A 22,791-nucleotide genomic window follows, 5' to 3' on the forward strand; every position below is an offset into this window, starting at 1 on the left:
ACATTTGAATTTTGGTTTGTCGACTAATATTGTTTTTCATACATTTATTATAATGATAAGCATCACCGAGGAATGATACGCCAATTACGTATTATTCAGGTTCAGGTACGATTCCATTATTATTTTGGCAACTCCTACGAGACTTCTTGCTGGAATTCATGTGGTATTTCTCTCATAAATGCCTTCGAGAATGTCTCCAGAAATGGTTTCGGGTATCCTGCGAGGAATCATTTGAGATTTTCTCCAGAAACTAATTCGCAGTTTTCTTGGAATTTCTTCGGGATATTTCTATTCGGAGATTGTTCAGCGAATTTCATCGTGAATTCATCCTGGAGAAACCCCTATGGAAGAATCACCAGGAATTCCTTTTGACATACCTTTGGAAACCCCTCAGCGATCCCTCCAAGTATATTCCTCCGAGATTTTCTCTGGGATTCCTTCTTTGGGTGTTTCTCCATGAGCTCCTTTAGGGATTCTTGCCAGAATTCTCTTAAGGACCTTTATAAAATGTCTCAAGGACTCACACAGATTTTCTATCTGGGGCTACTCGGGGATTACCTTTGTGGATTCTTAATGAAATTACTTCAGAGCTTCCACCAGGAGTGCTTCTAGAAAATCCATCAGCAGTTTCTACAAAAAAAAAATCATTGGAAGGTTTTTCTAGATATTTTTAAGAGATATTCGAGGACTTCTTCTACATTGGTTTCTTTCAAAGCTGCAATTTCTTCATGAATTCCTTCGGGGTCACCTCTTGAAATTTCACTAGGGATTTCACCTGAAACTTCTCTGGTGGTTTTAACGTCTTACTGGGACAAAGCCAGCTTCACAATTAAGTGTTCTAAGAACACTTTGACAGTTATTGACTGAGAACTTCCTCAGCCAAGGACAATTTTACATGTGTATATCGTGTGTTTCGTGTCTGACTCTGCTCTATGTATTTTTATATAACGAAAAGTTTCTGGACCGACCGGGAATCCAATCCGTCACCTTCAACATGACTAGTCCTGAGTGGAATTCATTCAGGAGTTTCTGGACATGTGGAAATTCTTGGAGAAACTCCTAGAGAAATCCTTGGGGGAATTCTTGGAGTTCTGGAGAGAATTCCTGGAGGCATCCCTAGGGGATTTTCTGGAGGAATCTCCAGGAGAAATCTTGTAGAAACTCCTTTGGGGAATTTGTGGAGGAATCCCTGTAAAAATTCCTGAAGCAAATTCTGATTTTTTTTTCTGGATAAATTTCTGGACGAATTTCTACAGGTTTTTCTGGAAGATTTTCAGGATCAACGAACAGAGAAACTTCTGGAGAAATTTATAGAGAATTCTGGAGGAATTCCTGGTGAAATTTCTGGAGGAATTCCTGGAGGAAATTCTGGAGGAATTCCTGGATGAATTTCTGGAGGAATATCTGAAAGAATTTCTGGGTGAATCTCGGGAGGAATTTCTGAAGGGATTTCTGGAGGAATTTCTGGATAAATTCTTGGAGGAATTTCTAAAGGAATTTCTGGGTGATTTTTGGAAGAATTCCTCGAGGAATTTTTGGAGGAATTCCTCGAGGAATTTCTGGAGGAATTCCTCTAGGAATTCCTGGAGGAATTTCTGGAAGAATTTCCGGAGGAGTTTCTGGAGGAATTCCCAGAAGATTTTTTGGAGCGATTCCAAGAGGAATTTCTGGAGGAATTTCTGGAGGAATTTCTGGAGAAATTTCTGGAGGAATTTCTGGAGGAATTCCTGGAGGAATGTCTGGAGAAATTCCTGGAGGAATGTCTGGAGAAATTCCTGGAGGAATTTCTGGAGAAACTCCTGGAGGAACTTCTGGAGAAATTCCTGGAGGAATTTCTGCAGAAATTTCTGGAAAAATTTCTGGAGGAATTTCTGGAGAAAATCCTGGAGGATTTTCTGGAGAAATTCCTGAAGGAATTTCTGGAGGAATTCCTGGAGGAATTTCTGGAGGAATTCCTGGATGAATTTCTGGAGGAATTCCTGGAGGAATTTCTGGAGGAATTCCCGGAGGAATTTCTGGAGGAATTCCTGGAGGAATTTCTGGAGGAATTCCTGGAGGAATTTCTGGAGGAATTCCTGGAGGAATTTCTGGAGGAATTCCTGGAGGAATTTCTGGAGGAATTCCTGGAGGAATTTCTGGAGGAGTTTCTGGAGGAATTTCTGGAGGAATTTCTGGAGGAATTCCTGGAGGCATTTCTGGAGGAATTTCTGGAGGAATTCCTGGAGGAATTTCTGGAGGAATTCCTGGAGGAATTTCTGGAGGAACTCCTGGAGGAATTTCTGGAGGAATTCCTGGAGGAATTTCTGGAGGAATTCCTGGAGGAATTTCTGGAGGAATTCCTGGAGGAATTTCTGGAGGAATTCCTGGAGGAATTTCTGGAGGAATTTCTGGAGGAATTTCTGGAGGAATTCCTGGAGGAATTTCTAAAGGAATTCCTGGAGGAATTTCTGGAGGAATTCCTGGAGGAATTTCTGGAGGAATTCCTGGAGGAATTTCTGGAGGAATTCCTGGGGAATTTCTGGAGGAATTCCTGGAGGAATTTCTGGAGGAATTCCTGGAGGAATTTCTGGAGGAATTCCTGGAGGAATTTCAGGAGGAATTCCTGGAGGAATTTCTGGAGGAATTCCTGGAGGAATTTCTGGAGGAATTCCTGGAGGAATTTCTGGAGGAATTCCTGGAGGAATTTCTGGAGGAATTCCTGGAGGAATTTCTGGAGGAATTCCTGGAGGAATTTCTGGAGGAATTCCTGGAGGAATTTCTGGAGGAATTCCTGGAGGAATTTCTGGAGGAATTCCTGGAGGAATTTCTGGAGTAATTCCTGGAGGAATTTCTGGAGGAATTCCTGGAGGAATTTCTGGAGGAATTTCTGGAGGAATTCCTGAAGGAATTTCTGGAGGTATTTCTGGAGGAATTTCTGGAGGAATTCCTGGAGGAATTTCTGAACGAATTCCTGGAGGAATTTCTGAACGAATTCCTGGAGAAATTTCTGAAGGAATTCCTGGGAGAATTTCTGGAGGAATTTAAAGAGGAATTTCTGGAGGAATTTCTGGAGAAATTTCTGGAGGAATTTCTGGAGGAATTTCTGGAGGAATTTCTGGATGAATTTCTGAAGGAATTTCTGGACACATTTTAGGAACTTTCAGTGCAACTAATGCAGAAATCTCTGGAGCATTTTCTAGAGGAATTCCCGGATAAATTTCTGGAGAAATTCCCGGAGGGATTTGTGGTGGATTTCCTGGAGGAATTTTTGGATGAATTTTTGCAGGAATTTAAGGAACAATTCATGAGGAATTCCTGGTGAAATTTTTGGAGCGATTCCTTCAGGAGTGTTACGCCGGGATAGAAAGGGTGCGATAGGTGAACGTGACCTTCATAATGTGCGATGACAAGCAGTCTGTCAATGACTGCCTAAACCGAGAGCGCAGACATGTTAGATGTGTATAACTAAAATTATTGAAGTGAATAGAATACGAGAGAATTTGTTGCCTAGATATTCTAACTTATTAGGCTGAAAATAGAAGGTAGTACGTTAGTTCTTAGTATATATTCACATTTAATTAAATTTAATTTAATATTTACTGCAGGCGTATAATTGTTGCTGGGAAAGCGACGCTAAAATCCTCGGTTAAAGATAGCGAACGAGTTGATATTTACCGTAAGTAATTGTATACCATTGAGGTTGCCAGTGCTAACAGCGTAGTGTCGTTTTTTTAGGGTATATATTGTAGGGAGATTGGATTGTTCGGAGGCTGGATTGTGTAATTGGAAGACTAAGTTTGTAAGTTATGAAAATGAATTATGTATTATGCCGCAATTTGAATTCAATATATTTTTAGTTTTGAGTGTGTCGACCAACAATACTCCAAGAACAGGTTTTCGATATGCTGCCCCGAACTCCTCCCAACAAGGAGTTTTTGGAGGAATTTCTAGAGCAAATCTTTGAGAAATTTCTTGAAGAATTCCAACAGGAATTTCTGGAGAAATTTCTGGGGGAATTTCAGGAAGAATTACTGGAAGAATTTCTGGAGGAATTCCTGGAGGAAGTTCTGGAGAAATTTCTGGAGGAATTGCTGGAGGAATTCCTGGAGGAATTTCTGGAGGAACTCCTGGAGGAATTTCTGGAGGAATTCCTGGAGGAATTTCTGGAGGAATTCCTGGAGGAATTGCTGGAAGAATTTCTGGAGGAATTCCTGGAGGAATTTCTGGAGGAATTCCTGGAGGAATTTCTGGAGGAATTCCTGGAGGAATTTCTGGAGGAATTCCTGGAGGAATTTCTGGAGGAATTCCTGGAGGAATTTCTGGAGGAATTCCTGGAGGAATTTCTGGAGGAATTCCTGGAGGAATTTCTGGAGGAATTTCTGGAGGAATTTCTAAAGGAATTCCTGGAGGAATTTCTGGAGGAATTCCTGGAGGAATTTCTGGAGGAATTCCTGGAGGAATTTCTGGAGGAATTCCTGGAGGAATTTCTGGAGGAATTGCTGTAGGAATTTCTTGAGGAATTCCTGGCGGAATTTCTGGAGGAATTCCTGGAGGAATTTCTGGAGTAATTCCTGGAGGAATTTCTGGAGGAATTCCTGGACGAATTTTTGGAGGAATTCCTGAAGGAATTTCTGGAGGTATTTCTGGAGGAATCTCTGGAGGAATTTCTGAACGAATTCCTGGAGGAATTTCTGAACGAATTCCTGGAGGAATTTCTGAACGAATTCCTGGAGGAATTTGTGAAGGAATTCCTGGGAGAATTTCTGGAGGAATTTAAAGAGGAATTTCTGGAGGAATTTCTGGAGGAATTTCTGGATGAATTTCTGAAGGAATTTCTGGACACATTTTAAGAACTTTCAGTGCAATTAATGCAGAAATCTCTGGAGCATTTTCTAGAGGAATTCCCGGATAAATTTCTGGAGAAATTCCCTGAGGGATTTGTAGTGGATTTCCTGGAGGAATTTTTGGATGAATTTTTGCAGGAATTTAAGGAACAATTCATGAGGAATTCCTGGTGAAATTTTTGGAGCGATTCCATCAGGAGTTTTTGGAGGAATTTCTAGAGCAAATTCTTGAGAAGTTTCTTGAAGAATTCCAACAGGAATTTCTGGAGAAATTTCTGGAGAAATTTCTGGGGGAATTTCAGGAAGAATTACTGGAAGAATTTCTGGAGGAATTCCTGGAGGAAGTTCTGGAGAAATTTCTGGAGGAATTGCTGGAGGAATTCCTGGAGGAATTTCTGGAGGAATTAATAATTGAATTTTTGGAGGAATTCCTGGAGTTATTTCTGGAACAATTCCTGGATGAACTTCTGGAGGAACTCCTGCAGGAACTCCTGGAGGAACTCCTGGCGGAACTCCTGGAGGAATTCCTGGAGGAATTTAAGGGCGAATACCTGGGGAAATTTCTGGAGGAATTCCAGTGAATTCCAGGAGAAATTCCTAGGAGAATTCTTTGAAGAATTCCAGGGAGGATTCCTTGAGAATTCCCGGGGAACCTCTGGAAGAATTTCTGGAAGAATCCTTGGAATAATTCCAGGAGAAATCCCTTCTAAAAAAATACAGAAAGAATTTAAGGAAAAATTCCAGTACTACTACCAAGACGGTTTCCTGGCGTTATCTATGGAGGAAATCCTGGAAGAACTCCCGAAGGTATTTATGGTGGAATTTCTGAAGAAATTGCTGGATAAATTCCTGGAGGAAATTCTGGTTGAATTCTAGGCGGATTCTGGAGAAATTCTTAGAGGAGCTTCAGGAAGAATTCCTGGAGGAATTCCTAGAGGAATTTCTGCAGGAATTCCTGGAGGAACTTCTGGAGGATTATTTGGAGAAATACCTGAAGGATTTTCAGAAAGTATTTCGAAAAGAATTCCTGGAAAAATTTCTGGAAGAATTTTTGAACAAATTTATGGAGAAATTTCTGGAGGAAAAAAATCTTGAAGAACGTTTGGAAGAATTTCTGGAGGAAATTCTTAGTGAATATATGGAAGAATTTCTGTAGAAGTTCCTGGAGGATTTCATGAAGGAATTCATTGAGGAATTCAAGGAGGAAATCTAAATTTCAAGAGCCATTATTTGAGAAATTTCTAGATGAATGCCTGAATGAATTTCTCGAAGAATTTCTGGAAAGATCTCTGGCAGATCTCCCGGAACAATCCCTGGGAGAACACCCGTATGAGAAAATTTCACGGAGAGTTGCAGGAGGAAATCCTGGGAATTCTCTCAGAAATTCTTTCGGAAAATCAAGAATAACTCAAATATTCCTATTCGAAATTTCCAGCTATTACTGTGGCGATTTCTTCGAGAATTTCTTCGAGAATTCCTCCAAAAATTGTTTAGAAATTCCTAAAATAAAACTTACATAGCTCCCGCAGAGGGAGCCCTGAGGGAATTCCCGGAGCAAATCCTCGTAAAAATGGATGAATTTTCAGAAGCCGTTCGTAGGGATGAATTCCATGTGGCACTCCTGAAAGGCATTCTAAGAGGAACTTCAGAGGATTATCCATACAACTTCCTTGTGAACGCCTGGAGGATTTTCTGAAAGAATCCCATGATGGTATCTTTGAAGAGTTCTGGAAAAACTTCGGGATATCAGGAGGAATTTTATAAGAACTCGTTCCAATCCCCACTCTCCTTATCACACCTTATAAGGCGAAGTTAAACAGCAAGCACGAAAGACCATCACCTTGCCGTAACCCTCTGCGATATTCACAGGGACTCGGTTCTTATCACCATTGAACTTGACAAAACAGTCCTCACCTTCTTAATCCGTGCTTCTTGGTATCGATCTCGACCACAATTTAACTACCAAGATATTGAAAGCTTTCAACATTATCCACTGTTTGATGCGTCATCAGCCAGATCGAAGTCATTCATGTGCTACATAAAAATAGGCTGCTATCAGACAACTATTGGGCATTATTTTAAAATAACATTCGAATATGCTTTTCCTTTCCGCATGGTAAAACCAGTTTTTTTTTCGGAGACAAGAATGCCAACAATTGACGATATGTGCTTAGCTATGTCTACCACTTATAATTGATTACCCAGATAAAACAGATAGAAATAAGAAGAAAATGCTGCAATACCGGTATTTCCTAAATATTGAATTGGTTAATTGTTCTTAAATGGAAGCCTAATTTTGATTATCATTAAGGTTCAGAATGTGATATTTTGCAATAAGTCCTAATAACAACTTATGGCATCTGAATATGACGGCAGTATTCCAGACATCGTAGATTACTAAAAATTATTTGTGCGGTGTGAGATGATTCATTCGTAAATCTATTGAACGTAATCATTGTTCTCGTTAAATGGTCTTGCGGTACTTCTTTCGTAAGTTGGTGGTTGATCAAAATGAATAGGGATCATTGTTTTTCTGAAGCATACACCGATTAAACATGTGGCCCACCCGCCACTATAAAAGACGCTTCAGGTAGCTGAAACAACTAAGTCGTATCCAACAAGACAAGGTCTCAAGATGAAAGCCATCGCTCTTCTCGTTGTCATCGCCTTTGCTGGAGTCTACCAGTGCAATGCACAAGTTAAGGCCAAAATCCCGCTAACTCTAACAGGAAACGCTGATGGATCGGTGTTGATGACTTTGGGAGCAGGAGGGTTCACCTTGTCGGCCAACGACTTCAGTGCCGTTAGGGGAGTCGTGGCCTACGCGAAAAGCGTGTTCAACGATGTCACCACCGGAACTACTCAGACGTACAGCATTCCAGTGACACTAAACGTCAATGGAACCGTTAACCTGAACCTGAAGGGTACCAACTACGTCGTCTCACCAGCTACGTTGAGCGCCTTGCTGCAGCAGCTTCAGCAATCGCTTACACCTTTTGCGGGATAAACAGCGAGATCGGTTCACTATGTACATGATCACTACAAAATCTGGCAACATGAAAAATAAAATAAATTTTGAATTGAACAGCTTCATATACATTTTCTTACACGCTTACCGAACATCTAATTGGCGACACCAACCCTCAACTACCTAAAGGGCGCTTTGCATCAGGTCAAAAAGGGTGTTGATGCACATAACAATGTGAGGTAGTCGTCGGCAAAACCAAAAGTAGGAAAACCGCTATTATTGAGTTGCATCAATAGCGTATCTGCTACAAGATTCCACAAAAGTAGTGACAAGACTCCCCCTTGGGGGCATCCACAAACACACAATTTCATAATCGCTGTTAGACGGAATGTCGAGAAGAGATATTGATTTTTGAGCATTTGGTGAATCAAATTGTAAATTATTGGAGATATGCCATGACTTCGTGCGGCTTCCAGTATGGCATCAAAAAGCACATTGTCAAAGGCACCCTCGAAATCTAAGAAAACACCCAAACAAGATTGCTTTTGAGCGAATGCTTTCTCGATATCGTAAACAACCTTGTGTAAAATAGTCACAGTGGACTTAACAGATTGGTAGGCATGTTGATTCACATGAAGAGGCACGTTGGACAGATGAATATCACGGATATGATCCACAATGCGTTCTAAGCATTTCAGAAGAAAAGAGATCAAACTGATAGGTCTTAAACTCTTTGCTTCTTCATACGACGTACAACCCACTTTCGGAATAAATTTTGCAGTAATATTCCGTTATGATTTGGGTGGGTATATACCTTACGAACAGTTTCTGGTCCGACCGGGAACCGAATCCGTCACCCACAACAGTGGTAGGATATATTGAGGAGCTTCTGGACATGTGGAAATTCGTGGAGAGAAATCCTTGGGGGAATCCTTGGAGATCTGGAGAGAATTCCTTGAGGTATCCCTGGGGTATTTCTTGGAGGTATCCTCTGGGGAACTCTTGGAGGAATTCTTGGGGGAATTCTTGAGGAAATTCTTGGGGGAATCCTTTGAGGAATTATTGGAGGAATTTCTAGAAGAATTTCTGGAAGAACTTGTGAAATGTTTCTGGAGGGATTCCAAGACGAATTTCAGGAATTGTTGAAGGGTTTTCTGATCAAATTTTCTGGACGAATTTCTTAAGGGACCCCTGGTGCATTTCCAGAGAAATTCCAGGAGAAATGTCTGGAGGCATTCATTGATGGATTTCAGGTGGAATAACTGAAGGAATATCTGCAGGAATTAAAGGAAGAATTTTTGGAGGTATTCCTGGTGAAATTTCTGGAGGATTTTCTGGAGGAATTTCTGAAGAAAATCCTTGGGGAGTTTCTTGAATAATTCCTAGAAGAATTTCTAGAGTGGTTCCAGGATGAATTTCTAGAGGAATTGCTACAGCAATTTCTGGGGGAATTCCTGGAAGAATTTCTAGAAATCCTGGTCAAAATTGTGGCGGAATTCCAGGAGAAATTCCCGGAAGATTTCCAGGAGGACTTCCTAGAGGAATTTCTGGAGGAATTCATGGAGGCATTTCTGGACGAATTTCTGGGGAATTACAGATGATATTGCTAGAGGAATTCCTAAAAGAATTTCTGGACGAATCCTTGATCAAAATTCTTGATGAATTCTTGAACGAGATTCTGGAAAAAAAGTTAAGGTACCCCGGGGCAAGTGAGAATCGGGGGCAAGTGAGACCTATAGCTAGTATTTTTTTTATTATTCATTTTTAAGACTAACATTCTTTATGAAAAACATAGGTATCACACCTACGGATACTTTGAATACAAAAAAAAAATTGTTTCAACCATAAAGAGACCATATACGTTATTGTTGTTCATATGTAATTTTCAATTCACTAGGTAAGATTGACGTGCTCTACTACATTCGTCGTTTAAAAATAGATTTGTTATTCTACAAATACTTTTTTGGTTTCAGGATAGTATTTGGAATTCATGCAAATGATTTCAAGCGAAAAAGCTGTATTTTATTTTTATTTATTACCTTTAGTTTACTGCTCTCACTTGCCCCAGTGCATTTCACTATCTGGGGCAAGTGGGACCTATGAGGATAAACAAAGACAATTTTATGGGTTCATCTCGCCTTGCCCAACCTAAGATGAAATTAGCACGAAAGTCAATAAAAATTGACGCGTTAAGTAATGTACTGTTGAATTATACTTTATTACCTCTATTTAGATGATGAAATTCTTGTTAAAAATGGTAAAACCTTGGGTAAAACAAAAAAATCTAAAGCATGTATTTTTTTTTCTAAATATCTTCGATTTTTTCACTTAACGCTGCATAATGCATTCTTCTGAGCATTCGGGAACCGTCCATAAACAATTAAAATTGGTAAATGGCCTTTTTCAAATTCATGATTTAAAAAAACATTATTTAATGATCGTAAGATTATGTAAGGGAGAAGATATTACTGCAAATCTCGAAACCCCAGATATACTATTGGTGATAATCATTAACTATATAAGACCAAGTTTCGAAATCTTTTGTCTCTTCACTTTACGGCACTTTTTGTAAAAAAAATCAATTTATTTTGCATAAGCTTCTAGAGTTAATTCAATTTCTCCCAGCGATTTGTTATGTGTTACGTAATTTATGTATGATACCATAAATCTCTTCTTATTTTAATCTCTAAACATAGTCATTCATATAAGAGATTTATGATTTATGTTACCTTATTTGTTGCAACTTATATTAAGCCCTTTGAACAAAAACTCTGAATAGGTCCCACTTGCCCCGTGAAACGCAGTAAATGAAGATCTGCTACACTTTCCATTATATGCATAATATATGGAATGTAAAAGTTTTGAAACAGGTTTAATGCACGTTAATAAGTACAAATATACCAACAACGTCTTTTGGGTCCATTGGAATTATTAAAGAATTTGTGTTCTGAAACTTTTGGCAAGACAAAACCAAATTAGCATTTTTTTAGGTCCCACTTGCCCCGGGGTACCTTATATTAATTTCTGGAGGAGTTTTCGGAGGAATTTGCGAAGTAGCTCCTGGAGAAATTTGTGAAAAAACTCCTGCAGGAATTTCCAGAGAAATTTCTGGAGAAATTTCTGAAAGTATTCCTGGAAGAATTCTTGAACGAACTGCTGGAAAAAAATTTTAGATGAATTTCTGCAGGAACTCATGAAGGAATTCCTTGAAGGATTTGTGGTATAATTTCTGAAGGAATCTCTGCAGGAATTTAGGGAGGAATTTCTAGAGGAATTCCTGATGAAATTTCTGAAGGAATTTTTGGAAAAATTTCTGAAAGAAATCCTTGAACAATTTGTTAACGAATTCCTGGAAGTATTTTTGGAAGAATTCCAGGAGGAATTTCTAGAGGAATCGCTACTGCAATTTCTGAAGGAATTCCTGTAGAAATTTTCAGAGGAATTCCTAGATGAATTTCTAGAGGAATTCCTGGATAAATTTGTGGCGGAATTCCAGGAGAAATTCGAGGAAGAAATTCAGGAGGACTTTCTGGAGAAATTTCTTGAAAAAAAAATCCGGACCAATTTCTGAAGTAATTTCTGGGAGAACTACAGGGGATATTTCTGGAGGAATTCCTAAACGAATATGTGAACGAATTCTTGAATGAAATTCTAAGCGAATTCTTCGTAAAACTCCTGGAAAATTTTTTGATGAGTTCCTGGAGGAATTCCTGGAGAAATTTTCGGAGGAACTTTCGGAGTGATTGCTGGAGAAATTTCTTGAACAAATCCTAGAGGAATTTCTGGAGAACATCCTGGAAGAATTCTTGGAAGAATTCCTGGAAGAATTTCTGGAGAAATTCCTGGACCAATCACTTTAAAAATGGAGAAATTTCTGGACGAATTTTTAGAGGCAATTCTGAAGGGATTACTTAAAAAAAAGGACATTTCTGGAGGAATTTTTGGTTTTACAGACGGGAAGGTGCTATTCTCAAAACATCGGTCTTGGACTGTAACGCCTATGAAATTTAGTGATTTGCCTAATTTTTTTTTTTATCTGTATTAACGAGATTTTAGCCCTAGGCTAGTTCATCTCGGGACCCACGCTTTACTTCCCTTCCGAAGGAAGAACCCACATTTTGTGAGTGTGAGTTTGTCGGGAGTGGGTTTCGATCCCAGGTCCACAAAATCTCATGACAGCATAATCGGTCTGAGACTGTACCACCAACGAATTTGTGCGACTTGCTCAATGCTCAATTGGAGTTCAATGCAGAACTCCCGGAAGAATCCCATGGAGAATTCCCGATATAATTCTTACGAATTCCCCAGAAACTCTTCCGGAGATTTAGCTATACTCCGATGATTTATTTGTAAATTCTTTCAAAAATTGTTCAGAAACTCCTAAGAACAATACTACAAAATTCCCACAGAAATGCACAGAAAAACTTTTGAAAAAAATGCTGGTGGATTTTTTTAGGGAATTCTCGAATAATTCCTTAAAAAAAATCAGATGAACTGTCAGGGTGTACACCGTGTCCAATAAAATCTCGTACAAAATACAAATTTAGAAAATAGAAATTAATTTCAAATTTGTAATGCCCAAAGTGAGGTCGCCCCGGTGACAAACGACGAGTTCATTGCAATAGTGAAGTCGCTTAAGTTGAACAAGGCTCCGGGTACGCATAGTATTCCGACAGTAGCCATCAAGACGGCCCTGACATGTATGGAATGGCTATGCAGATATGCCTAGACTAGGCAGTAGCATATTAAATAAAAAGAAAATCGCGTTAAGTACTGTTCCTTTGAATTCCACTAAGAATTTGCATCCTTTGACAGTAGCATATTTCCGTAGAGTTGGAAAAAGCAAAGATTGATTCTATTGATCAAATCCGGGAAGCCACCTGGGGACCCGTCGGCATACGGACCTATCTGCCTTCTGGACACCGCTGGAAAACTGTTGGAATGGATCATTCTGTCGAAGCTGATGGTCTATACCGAGAAACCCGATGACTCTTGCCTCTCGGATAACCAGTTCGGCTTCCAGAAGGGTCGATCTACGGTAGACGCTATTAGGGCTGTATCCAAAACGGCCGAGATAGCGCTCCAAAAAAATCGAACAGGAATCTGCTATTGCGCGGTCGTCACGCTGGACGTATAGAATGCGTTCAACAGCGTCAGCTGGGCCGCCATCGAGTGCGCCATACACCGCCTAGGAGGCCCCGTTAGCCTATGCCGCAAATTGGAGAGCTGAACCGCAAGTCTGAACAACAGGCATTTGTCACCACAGGCAGGTGTACGATCAACTCTATGCGCTCACTGAAACAATTAGGGGTTATGATCGTCGATAAGCTGGAATTCGGAAGCCATGTAGAATCGCCAGAACATCGTCTAAGTTGAAGTGGCAGAGGAAATGGGATTATTCCAGCAAGGTTAGATGGGCACACAGCTCATACCGAGCGTGTCTGAATGGACGAGCAGGCGAGGCCCATGGCGATGTGAACTTTCACTTGAGACAATTTTTGTCAGGTCATGGATGCTTTAGATTAGATGGTATCTGGCAGGCTACTCCACATGTCAAGAATGCGTAGACTGCGATGAGATTGCGGAGCATATGCTCTTTAAATGCCCTTGTTTCGTGGAGCAAAGGTCAAGTATGCAGGAGATATGCGGTAGGATCCGGACAACATTGTTGAAAGGATATACACGGGAGCGGGCAAGTGGGAAGTTGAGTTGACCCCTCCTCATCCGGGAGCTTGAGTCCAACGGGTAGTCTAAAGTACTAGCCAGGACCCAAGCCTCCAGAGGAAAGAGGACAATTTAAAGCGGTGGCTGGTGGAACGCTTACCAATAGAGAGTACTCATGTACGATCCCCCTTCTAAATCGTCGCTAACGGACGTACCGCGAAGGTAAGGAAGAGGGAGAGAATGAGTTTTTAGTTGGCCGATCCCCATACAACTCGAGGGTCCACCTCGTGTGTATCTGGTCAGTAAATTTTCTCATTCTATAAAAACAAAAATTGTGGACGGTCTCACCGAGGAACGATCGACAAGATCATCTTGCTAACTCTGCATATTAGAGCACCGCCGCGTCGTTAAGCTACGAGATCAACGTTTGATCATCCATGTACCATGGTATTGGCTACCACAGTAATGCATTGGGCATTATTTCAAAATGACATCCGAGCATTCTTTTTCTTTTAGTTTGGAAATACAGTTTTTTTTTTCTCTCGGAGACAAGATTACCAACAATTGACGATGTGTGCTAAGCTATGTCTACCACTTTATACAGTTTAAAGATAATTGAATAGACGGAAATAAGAAGAGTGTTTTGTCTTTGTCGTAGTAATTCAGAAAAAAAATGTTGCAACACCGGTTATTCCCTAAATATTGAATTGGTCTATTGTTCTTTAAAGGAATTTTATCATTGAGGTGCAGAATGTGATATTTTGCAAGCACCAATAACAACTTATGCCATTTGAGCATGACGGCAATAATCGAAAAATACTAATAATTATTTGTGTAGTGTGATTAGTGTGAGCTGATTCATTCGTAAGGTTGTTCAACGAAGTCATTGTTCTCCTTAAATGGTATTGCGGTACGTATTTCATAAATTGGCAGTAGATCAGATAAATGGGGATCATTGTTCCTCTTCGGTGATATTTGTGCCCCTGATGCCAGTATAAAAACTGCTTCAGGTAGTTGAAATAATTAAGTCGTATCCAACAAGACAAGCTCTCAAGATGAAAGCCATTGCTCTTCTCGTTGTCATCGCCTGTGCTGGAATCTACCAGTGCAATGCACAAGTTAAGGCCAAAATCCCGCTAACACTAACAGGAAACGCTGATGGATCGGTGTTGATGACTTTGGGAGCAGGAGGTTTCACCTTGTCGGCTGCCGACTTCAGTGCCGTGAAGGGAGTCGTGGCCTACGCGAAAAGCGTGTTCAACGATGTCACCACCGGAACTACTCTGACGTACAGCATTCCAGTGACACTAAACATCAATGGAACCGTTAACCTGAATCTGAAGGGCACCAACTACGTTGTCTCGCCAGTTACGTTGAACGCCTTGCTGCAGCAGCTTCAGCAGTCGCTGACACCTTTTGCGGGATAAACAGCGAGTTCGGTTCACTATGTAGATGATCACTACAAAATCTGTCAAAATAAAACATGAAAAAAATCGTTCCGGAAATGAAAAATAAAATAAATTTTGAATCCAACATCCTCAAATATATTGTCCAACACGCTTGCAGAACATCTTATTTTAATTTAAAAAAAATCTTCAGAGATGGGTTATAGACAAATGAGCCAACGATTGCCATGTGATTCAAACCCTCTTGTTCTCACTGTTACCGAACAGTAACTTTTTGTTTGCAAATTTTGATGTGGGACGGTAGGGCTACATGGTGTTCAGTTTTGCAACATAGGGTATTGGTTCCCTCATTAAGCATGTGGCTCCCATTTTCATCCTACGAAAAATAAAGGATTAACCGTTATGTGTCCGACAAACTTTTTTGCTTTTTTCTACACCGTGCTTTTTAAATGGGCGCTGGGTACCCGGGTACCCTGTCGGCCACATAAGGGTTAAAGCACTGTTTGTTTTGTTTCTTATTTTTGTATTTTTTGGTAGAAGTGCGCACCCATGAAAACAAAAAGAACGGAATCAATCGGTGCCGTAACCGCTTGTTTTTGAATAGGATGAATATGGGAGCGTGAGATTACTGATGGCACACATACCCTATAATTTGAATTGTGTGGTGGTGTGGGCCATAAACGAAATGTCAGTAGATAAGTTCAGTCAAACTGAAGCCGGCTTCAACGAGGCGGAAATAGGAATGAGTGTTAGTTGCTTCGGGCCCTGAGTGACGATCGAACGAAGAAGGGTCACGAAGAGTGATTTGGCAGTTAGTGTTCAGAGGCCGAAAGAGAAGGACCGAAGAGGTCCCGTAACGTGGGTAGATCAGTTTAGAACGGTACGTTATGGTGTAAGATCTACCACGTTGCATAAAATTTTAATCTTGCTATTTGTTTTACTGCCCAAAGTGGTAGCATACCAGATTAAAATTTGATGTATTTTTGTAATGTTTATGTTTTAATTTATGTTTTGTTTTTAACTGCTAATAGAGGTTTGTTTCAGGGGGATTCAGGTAATTTTATTGCAATATAATACCATGTTTTAAAAATAATAACTGTAACGGGCGTATCACTTATGCCTTATTCATACATAATCCTTTATTCTCTTTTCAGTGAATCTTAACACCATTCCTGGCGCACTAATCAATATATTGTTTTTAGAAAATCAGTGACCCCACACCGATGAATCACCTTAATTTTGTACACTATTTATGAATCACCATGTTGATCAAATGAGTGATCCATAAACTGTGGTCATTTTTGCCGATTCATAAATTGTGGGGTCACTGTACATCACCATATGAATACATGCGAACATGTTTAAATATCTATATCGTTATCTGGAAGCGTTTGGTACGGGAGGTCCGCGCTTCCATCTTTTCCCTCGATTTCAAGGTGTGGAATGTTTTCAAATATTGACTATGTTGAAATCGATCTATCCCTTGACATCTTCTCTGCGGTACATGCTGCGCAGTTGGCCTGGCCGTTAGATAAGAAAAATGATAGACTTGAAAAGTCTTTATTTTCCAGGATGCATTCAAGGTACGGCTGCGTTAGTGTAAGATTAGATTAGATTAGATTAGATTAGATTAGAGGCCGAAAAAGGAGGACCGAAGAGGTGTCCCCGACATTCTACGGGCGGGAGACTGCTCACAACTCCAGGGCTGCCGCTGATCGTAAACTCAGATCACAAGGTTCCATCGCTGAGAACGCCGGTGCCCGGTAGGAACAGCGTTGCCAACCTTCCAGATTTATCTGGATTTATCCAGATTTTTGAGGTCCCATTTAACAAAAGTCTGGAAGATCCAGACATTTATTTTCCGCATTTGTAAGGTTTTTCTCGGAATTTGTAAGGTTTTTGCCCGGAATTTGTAAGGTTTTCACACGAATCCAGACTTTTCCAGACAAATCTTCCTAAATCATCCAGATTTTTCAAAAATTGACCTGGCATCCCTGGGTAGGAACCGACAAAGTTCGGGAAGGGATCAGCCAGTAAGCGGAGTGAACAACCTATATGTAACCAATCGGTAAGCAGCCACGTAACGGAGTGAAACGAAGCCATGTAACGTCGGAAAGGACCGGCAATCACTATCATACCATCGCATCGATAGTATGTATTACAGGTAGTGAAACGGGGACGTTTGCCCCCCACCCCGTCTCCTCCACAATCCCCTTCCTTTTGCCATCGACACCAATAAGGGACACATAAGCGGACCAGCAACCGATCCGATCAGCTACCGTTTACATCGCCGGACGGAAACTGGCAGGTTTTTGCTTCCACCGAACACGATGAAATTGCCACACAGAAAATATTGTATAACTTTTGATTGCGTTCGTCAAAATAGCTCATTTTTTGACCATGAATAGTATATTATGTGTAGCTAATACCATAAAATTTTCATTAAAATCGGTTGAGTATTGGCGCATATATTGTCGATATCATAAAATGAGTTTTTAGAAAACTTGTACACTCATTTCAAAAAAATACTTAGACTATAACTTTTTTGTTACCTCATCAAAACGTTTGAAAATTTCACTCGATATTCTTAACATAGTATCAATTAAGTGGAAAAAATTTGATCGAAATCGGTTCAGTACTTTTTCTAGTAAATATCCAAAGCTCAAATCGCTTCAAGGTAAATTTTAGGTACTTTTTGACCATTTTTAGTTCCGCGTGCACTATTTTGACTGTAGAACTGGTAACACTGTCCCGAGTTTTATAAAATTTTGACAGTGTAAAATTGTTGTGTTAAACTGTTTACAGTGAAAATTTCATCCATTTTTGTTGAGTACTTTCAAAGTAAGAGCAGTTTGAATTTCACTATACCAAAAACCACATCTGCTTATTGTGACATAGTGCGACATACAATGACTATAACTTTTTAACGGTATGATCAAATTGAATGAAATTTTGACAAACTACTTCTTCATCTTCATACATACTTTACGTACAAAAAAATTTTCAGTAGTTTTGGCGCCAGCGTTGAAACGGCAAAAAAGTGATATTTTCCAAAATGTTTGTTTGCACAAGATTCTCAAGTGGCAATTTCCTTGTTTCAACGATATCTCCGCCATTACTCAACCAATTTTAATGAAAATTTTATGGTATTAGCTACACATAATATACTATTCATGGTAAAAAAATTAGCTATTTTGGCGAACGCAATCAAAAGTTATATGTACAATATTTTCTGTGTGGCAATTTCATCGTGTTCGCCCTTTATTAGCCGTAGTCGCAGACAACCGGTCTTACGCCTTCTCCCCCCCCCCCCCCCCCTCGTACAACGAGCAAGTGACCCGAGGGATCCACCACGCTTTAGCGGCGAACCTGGTTTCTTCAGCTTTGTCCTTGAATAATTCGTCCCGTCGGGAACTCATCGGCCCAAGGTACTACGGCGATACGTACCGCCATGGAAGCAGCTGCCACCGTCAACCAACAAATACCCTACGATTGAGCGGCCACGTGTCGATCGAACCCAATATCTAGATTTTCGCAAGACCAACAGTGTTTTCTGTACCCGCTGCACCACCATGATCACCTTAATAAACAAACATAAGTCAATTTTAAATAGTTACGCTTCTCACATCCGAAACTTCCTCACCTCTGATACCCATCCTTGCATCACTCCAGCGACGACCCGGATGGGCCCAGACAAGACACCGTTGTCCAATACTCCCCACGAAAATGTATCATAGTATGTTTCAATGAGGTCAATAATTTCTTGTAGTTCACCCTAGCACCTCAGAGCATCACACATGTTTTCGTGATTTATACGCTTGAATGAGATTAGAGAAGCATTCCAAGTACCAAGTGCCCATGAATTTGCTCCAAGATAATACGGAGCGTAGCAATATGGTCCACAAAGGTTCTGGTACGGAACCCTGCCTCCTGTCGTCGAAGAGTTGCGTCAACCTTCTCCTGTATCCAGTTCATGGTTTACATACTTTGCAGAGGATTTTGACAACGATACACAGCAACATGATATCGCTTGATCACACACAGTCAGATCATCCTATGGTATAACGCATTTGACATTTCGGTGCCCACTATAACAGCATATGCAATCGAAAAAACTTTTTGAGTCAGAGTTCCACTTATGTTATGTCGTAAATGTATCTGGAGTACAAACAATGGTAACAATAATATCCAACATGGTGATTGGTGGCTCATAATTCAAGATGACTTTAAGGTGATACGGGACGCCGTGTTAATTTTCCTATCTTCTCTCTCTTTCTAACAATTTGCCTCGCGATTTTGAAGATGGTAATCTCAATTTCTATCGCACAGAAGAGGCTGAAAAGCAATCAGCAAGTTTTTGTTCCATAATATGAAGTAGAATCTGAGATTACCATCTTAGAAGCAACAGAGCAATGGTGAATTTCTCCTCGATCGTCCCGTTCGCCCTGAAAATCATACAATATGAGTATATTTGGTACGAGGAAGATTCCAAAAATAGCGACCATAATATCCACGGTGGTGATCTAGAATCCAAGACGGCGTTCTGAAATTCAATATGGCAGCTGTTTAATGTAATTTTATGCTTCTAAACCATGCATTATGGGTACGTTTGTTATGGAGAAGATCCGCGAAGACCAAAACTGGTGACCAGAATATCCAAGATGGCAACTAAAAATACACGATGGTGACTCATAATTCAAAACGGCGGCTATTTATTTAAGTTATGGGTATATTCAGGATGGAGAAGATGTCTGAATCTGAAGTCAAAAAATGGCACGCCATCTTGGATAATGCATAATATCCAAGATGGCGTCCCAAAATTCAAGATGACAGCTGTTAAATTTAAAGCTGTTTAAGCTGTTAAAGTTTTGGGATCTAAAACCATGCATTATGGGTATATTTGGTATGGAGAAGATGTCCTGAGTCAAAAATGACGACCAGAATATCCAAGATGGCGGTCTAACATCGAATATGGTGGCTGTTTACCGGATTTTTAGGCTTTGAAACCATCACCGCTAGTTGAATTAATTAGGGTTTTTTTCCTGTTTCGGATTCTATAAGGGCCTGTCCATAAACTACGTAGACTCTTGGGGGGATGGGGGGGTCTGGTCAAAGTCTACGCTTCAAACAAATTTCGAAAATGTTGTATGAAGTGAAGTCTACGAAGGGGGAGGGGGGTTCTGAGATGGCCAAAAATGAGTCTACGTAGTTTATGGACAGCGCCTAACATACAAGCATCATTAACCGTCAAAATAAGATAATCTCCAATTACAAAAAAAATGAATGAATAAACAACCAAAACGACAGCTTCCTATCGAAGGGCTACCAGACAGACATAATTGAAAGTGAAACCTGACGGGTAAACACGAAGGACACTTTCTAGGTCTAACCCGCAGCTAGTGCTTCTATTTAGCTTTCCCCATACATACCTACATTCAGTCGTCTTGTCGTGCCATTAGCAGTCCGCGTGTATGTTGTGATTGTTGTGATAGGTGTTTCCTGTTGAGCTGTCGTTTCTGTCTTGATGGGCTTTTTTCATCACGTAAGATTACTTTTTGTTCCCCGGTTCTGTTGTGACAGCCAACGCAGCGCTCTGTGTTGGCTCGTTTGCGGATTGGAAGAGAATAAAATCCCGAGATTGACAGAGTTTTTAATTATAAGTGAATGACATGTTTACTGGATTGAGCTGGATTTGAGCTAGGAATGTGGGGTCGGAGTTGCAAAAAAAAAAACAAATAGCTTAAGCTTAGCTTAATAGACTGTACATACCAATGATTGCTACTCCTTGGTAATTCTATATTATGAAGGACTTACTCTTCTCTTGATTTTTCTTTTGAATCAATTGTCAATGGATCTATACACAGATCGAAAAAAGAGTGTAAAATTCTGAGACATATGATGCACATAATTGGAGCGTGGGATACCATAGAATTTTACATGACATATCATGTAAAGTTCATGAAATATCATGTAAACTTCCATTATATGTCATGTAATTCAGCATGACTCTGAGAGTTTACATGACATATAACACAAATTTACATGATATGTCATGTAAATCATCATAACATTAAGTTTACATGAGTTAAATGAAGTTTACATGACGTGTAAATCCCATTATTTTTATCTGTGTAAATCAGGATGGGTGAACCATTGTAAATTTAAATTTTCATTTGCATAAAGGTGCTAATTCTTGTTGATTTGAATCATACCCAACACAAGTAAAAGATTTGTCCAGCTCCCCTCCAAAAGATTTCATTTAGAACTACTCTTAAATCGTTTTCATTTGCAGACATTTGGCACGTGCCAACCCATGCCTTCCATGAGGGGAAATGCCAGAGTAAACAGATGACCACCACCGTTTCCAACTATAACTTATATTCAACACACAGGAAACAGGATGCAATTTGTCCTTGATGAAAAATGTGGCCCACCAGTCAGCAGTCACCCTCTTCCTCTTTGCGTTCGAAATATGTACTGGAAGTTCGACATAATCCTTTACGGTCTTTGGAGTGGCGATGACGCATCACTTAATTTGCCGATTGACGCTTGATGTGGGAGTGTGTCAAAAACATGCTTGATTATGGCTTCAATTAAATTTCAATCTTGCTCCCAATGGGCACCTATCAGAAATAAATCGGGCAATCCATATTCAAAGTTTGTGAAAATGAAGTTCAACGCTTTCCAAGTACACAACCCCTTCAATCGGTTAAGAACACCCGTGTAAAGTGGCAAATTTATGAACATCGGAAACGAACGTCGAAAATACCCTCATCGTGCTCCACTGGAGCCCGGCATACCGGCACAAGCTCGCTGCCTCCATCAGGTCAAACCTGAAAAGAACAACCACTACCTACCGTAGTAGTACACCGTCCGACACGCAAAGCTCGTGCCGCCGTCGATGTCAATAAATTTTAATAACAAGTAATGATTATATTAAATTTAGACATAAATATCGCCCAACTTTTCTTCGACTGCCAACGGGTGAGACTCGAACTCACGACTCCTACTCACTAGACAGGCGCGTTGCCGCTACGCCACGAGAAGACTCGAAGACGTAGCTGCTAACCTGAATTCAAGTTCAACACAAAATTCCGAGGTTATCTTTTCCACAGATTGCACCCCTTTCGGATGGAATGAGATGTACATCCACACTACGCATATATTGTATATGTAACCTTAGGGAAGATTGGGTAACCAACCGCGGTGGGAACTTTGGTCGTAGGCTGACAGGAAAGGGGCGGTTTACTTCGGCAAACCTGAGCGTCTGTTCTTCAGGAGGAGCGGCTCACAACAGCGTCTGATCCTTATGTTAGGGGCGGCTGATCTACGTCCAAGTGCCAGTTAAGGACTCTAAGCTCAACTGTGCACTATGGTCCTCCGGAAAGTAGGGGGTTGGTGTCAGGCCCTACGAGCCAGCCGTAAAAAAAACATTGTAACGGAAAATCAGCAACAGAATAATACGAACCGAGACCAACGGCAACGACCCCAGCGAACAAAAAGGACTTGCAAATGGAAACTCGGTACGTGGAACTGCCGATCTCTCAACTTCATTGGGAGCACCCGCATACTCGCCGATCTACTGAAGGACCGCGGGTTCGGCATCGTAGCGCTGCAGGAGGTATGTTGGACATGATCCATGGTGCGAACATTTAGAGGTAATCATACCATCTACCAGAGCTGCGGCAACACACGCGAGCTGGGAACAGCTTTCATCGTGATGGGTGATATGCAGAGGCGCGTGATCGGTTGGAGGCCGATCGACGAAAGAATGTGCAGGTTAAGGATCAAGGACCGATTCTTCAACTTCAGCATAATAAACGTGCACAGCCCACACTCCGGAAGTACTGATGATGACAAGGACGCATTTTACGCGCAGCTCGAACGCGAGTACGATCGCTGCCCAAGCCACGACGTCAAGATCATCATA

This window comes from Aedes albopictus, chromosome 2, assembly GCF_035046485.1.
Source record: "Aedes albopictus strain Foshan chromosome 2, AalbF5, whole genome shotgun sequence".
Classification (NCBI taxonomy): Eukaryota; Metazoa; Arthropoda; class Insecta; order Diptera; family Culicidae; genus Aedes; species Aedes albopictus.